Genomic DNA, 6,000 nt, shown 5'->3' with positions numbered 1-6,000 from the left:
TATAATTATAATATTATATATTATTTATTTAATTTATATACAATTTATATATTATAGTTTATTTATAATTGTTTATTAATAATTTTAATTGTTCTGAACATATGACTTAAATTATATTTATATTTAATATCATTTAACCTAAAATTCTCTTTTTCATTGAAAACTTTTACTGTATTTTAAAGTTTTCTATATGCTATCCTAGGTTTTCTGTGCATTTGGAAGCCACATGTGTTTTTAATTTTTTTTGGATGTCCATAAATATTCAACATCAGTACTGAATTATAACTATTTCTAACAAGATCTGACTTTCTTCAACATATTGATTTCTGTCTCTGGAAATAAGAAACTCCTTAGCATTTTTATGCACTCAACACCTTTCTTCCCACTTCCCCTTTCTATCTTCTTTCTTAGAGTTTTCTAGACATTTTCTAGGGTACAACATTTAGCCACATTTAATTTTTTTTTCTTTTACATTTACTGGCTAAACTCACCAACATTTTCTGTCAATATCTGAGTTTAGCACTTTTTGTATCTCATTCTTTCCTTTGTATGCATTTTTTTCTTGTCAAATTATGTCATTTCTTTTTTCTTTCAGTAAATATCTGTCATTACAAAGATTATTTCTTTTAATAATGAATGACTTACCTCAATTTAGAATTCTAGACTGACAATTATTTTTCCTTCCTTACTTTTATGTTCGTTTTTATTGTATTTTGCCATTTAGTTTTGATTAAAGAACACTTTCAGGGCAACTGTCACCCTCTATGTATATTCTGTGTTTTGCCTGCACTATTTTTAACATTCCTTTTTATCCTTGAGCAGTCACCTTTCACTCACATGTATCCAGATTAGAAGTTCTTTTCCTTGTTTCGCACTTGAAATGTATCTTAGTTTGAGGACCTAAGGTAACAAGTTTCTGTGGCCTTTTATTTTTTTTTAGAAGTTTCTATTAAACATTTAAAGATACCTCTTCATCTGCATTCATAGATTTTAATTTGACTTTTACTTGTTTAACATACACCTTCTTCCGTCTTGCATCTTAATTTTTCAACATCATATCATTCTCATTGGAACATCTTAATTGCTCTTGTTGATCGTCGACTGATATTTTTGCATGTATTTCTAGCTTTTTTGCAGAAATTAACTTCTATCCCCATTTTCCCTCTTTTTGAAGAAACCAAAAATACTCAAGTTTATTTCAGACTAATATTTGAAATTTATATGGAAGCATATATATTCTAGTTTTTGTCCATCTTATTTAAAATTAGGTATCTTTATATGCTAACCACTGTTGAATTTCTTTGTGTGAAATTGTATTTTGATCATTTTTCCATTACTCTCTCTATATATATGTTTATCCCATCAAGCATTTTTTTTTTTCAGTTAGTTCTTCCCTTGTGGCCTCCTGTCCAAAAAATAGGTCTTTAATCTTGGTATGGGCTGATGCTATGTGCTTATTTTGGGGATGTAGAGAATCTATTCTTCAGAACAGCAGGTGGCCTGGCTCACTCTCTGGTCAAGGGTTTGTGAATTTCTCTTCCCATCTGCCTGGACTATAGTTTCATAAAAGCTTTAGTTCTGGACAAAGGTCAGCATCAGCTTTATGAAGCCCTCTTTTTGAAGCTGGGGGAAGAAATGACCTACACACTTGACCTCTAGTTTTCATCTATGAGCCTGACTCTAGTCATTTTCAAGTTTTCAATGGAGGTCTTTTTTTTTTCCCAGGGTTGTCTTGCAAGAACAGAACTTCTGGCAACTCCCACCTGCTTCCAGATCAAGAGTACAATAGGCTGTGGTGTCAGCCCTGCTCTTTGCTCTGCTCTCTATTTTAGTTTTGGTTTTGATACTGAGAGATCTCATTTGGGAGACAAGACTTTTGCATTTTTATTTTCTCTTTTATCTATGACTTCTATAATTTAGAATAGAAAAGGGATGCTTAAAAGTTACAATATTGTCATCAGTGGGAATTGAAATTTAAATCATATAAATTATATAATTACTAATTAAAACATTTCATTCCCAATCTTTATGTAGTTTGCTTCATAGAATCACAGAGGAGATAACTGATAAAATGCTGTGCAATACTTTTTATTTTTAGATACAACAAAAATTACATTTTACCTTGTTTTAAATTTCTATCAAAGTAATGTGAGTCTGACTAAACATATACATAAACCATATATATAATATATAATATATTTTTATATTTTATTTATTTATTTATATATTAATTATAAAATTATAAAATATATTAAAATAAAATATTATAGATATAAAATATATTTATTTATATATTTATACTATTTATATATTATATTATATATCATATATGACTTTGTAATACATATAAAGTTATAAAATGTAAAATATTATAAATTATATTTATATTTGTATGTTTTATATTATATACTTTATTTATTATATATTATATATATGTATATCAAAAGGCACAATGTTGAGGGAAATAATTAGAAATGTAGTTAAGTTTTATACGACGCCACGGTTCAGTTTCAGTCAAGAAGAAAAAAGTTTGATGCTGAGTATCTGAGTATGGGCATTGGGCTCTGGAAGCCGATTACAGAGAGTGAAGAGCACACACAGAGATAGCTGCTGTCCAAAAGGACAGACTTTGGCCAGTTGTACTAGATTCATAGGATAAGGCATGTCCTTCTCATTTGCTGAGTATCTCCCAATCCAAAGAAACCATAGCTCCATGGAAACTTGGAAGGTTATCATTAAAATGTCAGAGCCTCATCAAACTAGATCTCTGAATGGCTGCGTGTAAGGCAAAACCCGCTATGTTCACCTGCCCAATGCTTTTATGTGAACAAGAAATAAACTTGAATTTCAGACATTCTACATACTTACATTATTTGTTATAGCAGTTAGTCTGCATTAATATTTTCCTCTATAGTAACAATCATAATTAATATATAGAACACAATGTTAAGCATTTGTCTAAACTACCATTTACAGGGCGCCTGGGGGGCTCAGATGGTTAAGCGTCTGCCTTCGGCTCAGGTCATGATCCCAGGGTCCTGGGATCGAGTCCCGCATCGGGGTCCCTGCTCCTTGGGAGCCTGCTTCTCCCTCTGCCTCTCTCTCTCTCTGTCTCTCATGAATAAATAAATAAAATTTAAAAAAATAAAATAAACTACCATTTACATATAATTTTTAATAGACTTTACTTTTTAGAGCTGTTTTAGGTAGCAGCAAAATTAAGAAGGTACAGTGATTCCCCATACATCCTTTTTTTAAATAAAGAATAAATTATTTTATACACAGTATCCCTAATTATGTCAATTATCAATTTCAATAAATTTGCATACTCATAAACCACAAAATTAACTAAACAGAAACAGTTTATGTTCAGGTCCCATATTCTATTTCTAAGAGGTATTAAAATGAACACAACATACATAATATATATCTAACTAGTAGACTAAATCAAGACCAATGACTCTTTAGTACTAAAAGCATGTCTTGTGGGTTTCCTCCAAATCATTAATATATGCCTAATTTACAACTTTGATGGCAGTAAAAGCAACTATGAATACATTTATAAAGTGACACAAGATAGGAAAAGATTTTAGTAAGTTACATGTGGGGCTTATTATTTCATCTACATATTCAATAAAGTGTGCTGAGTATGATCTAAATACTGAAATATGAATGACAGAAGAACATGAAGATGAAGAATGACTTATGTGATAATCATATAAGGACATTCAATTGGGCACCAAAACTGCTTAAGACTAGGCAGAGTTATAACAGCTGCGTGTAAGACAAACCCTGCTATGTTCACCTGCCAAATGCTTTAATGTGAACAAGAAATAAATTTTAATTTCAGACTTTCTACATACTTATATTGTTTCAGTTCTTACATTTTTAAATCCATTTCCAGGTAATTTTTGTATATGGTATAAGGGTCCAAATTTATTCATTTGCTGGTAGATACACAGTTTTCCCAGCACCATTTATTAAAGAGAGTATCCCTTCTCTATTTTATATTCTTGGTTCCTTTTTCAAAGGTTAGCCAACTGTGTATGTGTGAGTTTATTTCTATACTCTCTATTCTGTTGCATCGATCTATGTATCTGTTTTTATGCCAGTACTATACTGTTTTGATTACTACAGCTTTGTAATACAGTGAAAGAAAGTGTGAAGCCTCCAGTTTTGTTCTTTCCTAAGATTGCTTTGGTTATTTAGGATCTTTGTGATATCATAGGAAGAACAACAAAAAGGTAACTGTAAGGTGATGGATGTATTAACCTGATTTCATAATGTGTATTAAATCATCATGTTGCACATCCTATTAAAATGTCCATATGACTTTAGGTTTAGAAGTTCAGTAACTGGGAGGAAGATGTTATCAGGATGAGTAAGGAAGATTTTAGAAAAGGAGTTTCTGTTTTTGTTTTTTTTTTTTCAATTTGTCATTTAATATCTAACTTCTGTCAAATGGCTCGTTTACATCTATGGGAACGTGTAGGATATTAAACTTAAGTTAAAACACTGGAAACAACTTCCTCATGTAAAATTTTCATAAAATAATTTGGATTAAAAATAAAATTTAGGGGCACCTGGGTGGGTCAGTTGGTTAAGTGCCTGACTCTTGATTTTGGCTCAGGTCATGATCTCAGGGTGGTGAGATGGAGCCCCACATGTGGCTCCATGCTGATCCTGGAGCCTGCTTAAGCTTCTCTCTCTCTCCCTATTCCTCTGCCCTTTCCCCTGCCCCTTCCCCTGCTTGCGCTCTCTCTCTCTCTCTCTGTCTCTCGAAATAAATAAATACAATTAAAAAAATAAATAAAAAAAAGAATTTAGAGTAAGACAGTCTTTTCTAAAAAAAGTATGCTTCAATTTGGATATACTGCTTATCTAAGGGGGAAGAGGGAAGGAATGTAGAACTTCCTAAAGAGAAAGACTCCAGATTTATCTTAGAGGTGGTGGTTAAAGCAAATTAGATTTGGTTAATTATGGGGTATACAAATAACAAAAGAGAATGGAATGTGGAGCCAGTAATCCATGTATAAAGTTATATTCTAGATATATCGCCTAGTTCATATTACATATGACTTACCTAATCTTATTTTTAATGTTCGCTTTGGAGTAAATAAATAGCTAGGAGTTTTCATATTCCCTTGTGAATTTCTTTGAATTCTATGGCATAAATATTTAAGTAAATCTAAACTTTATCATAGTATACATATAGAAATTTCTCAGCTTAACTGGAGTATTAATTTATAATGTTATTATTTTTATAATATTTTAGAAGCTTATTTTCTTTTCTGGTTTTGCAAAGAAGAGGAACCAATTAACAGATTTTGTTTGTAACCTAATACAATTATTTTTCATACACCTAAAGACTACACAGTTATATCAGCATCAAATCACTCTCAATATAAATTGTCAGTTTGGATTGCTACAAATTGTGCTGATGCAGTCATAACTACATCTTAAGTGTGCATAACATACTTCACTGAATGTTAGTTGTTTTCATTCTTATTTTAGATAAACAAATTTTACATCTAATCAAACATTTGAAAAAAATGCAATCATCTATTTCTAAATTCTAAATAAGGTGGCAAATTTTTTGGAGATTTGGACTTAAAATTTACATGGCTTTGAATTATATTCATTATAAAATTTAATCTTTTGAATTAATTTCTGAAAATATGTTTGGAAATGTTGGGGTTACTTGCAATTTTCTAGTCAATATTTTTATGCTTAGATGTTTTAATATAATACACTTTTTAGGGCATTGCTCAATCATTATAATGTTATAATTATGATTTTAAAACTACAAACTATTTGGGTGCCTGGGTGGCTCAGTTGGCTGGGCATCTGACGATTTAAGCTCAGGTCCTGAGATAGAATCCGCATGTCGGGCTCTGTGCTCAATGGGGAGTCGGCTTGGGATTCCCCCTCTGCCCCTCCCCCCCAAATAAATAAATAAATAAGACATAAATAAGTAATAAAAAAGTTAAATTTATAAAA

Source organism: Callorhinus ursinus, unplaced genomic scaffold (genome assembly GCF_003265705.2).
Source record: "Callorhinus ursinus isolate GAN/ISIS: 27379988/994484 unplaced genomic scaffold, GSC_fseal_2.0 scaffold7, whole genome shotgun sequence".
NCBI lineage: Eukaryota > Metazoa > Chordata > Mammalia > Carnivora > Otariidae > Callorhinus > Callorhinus ursinus.
The sequence above is the reverse complement of the archived record's forward strand: the minus strand, read 5'-3'. Positions refer to the sequence as shown.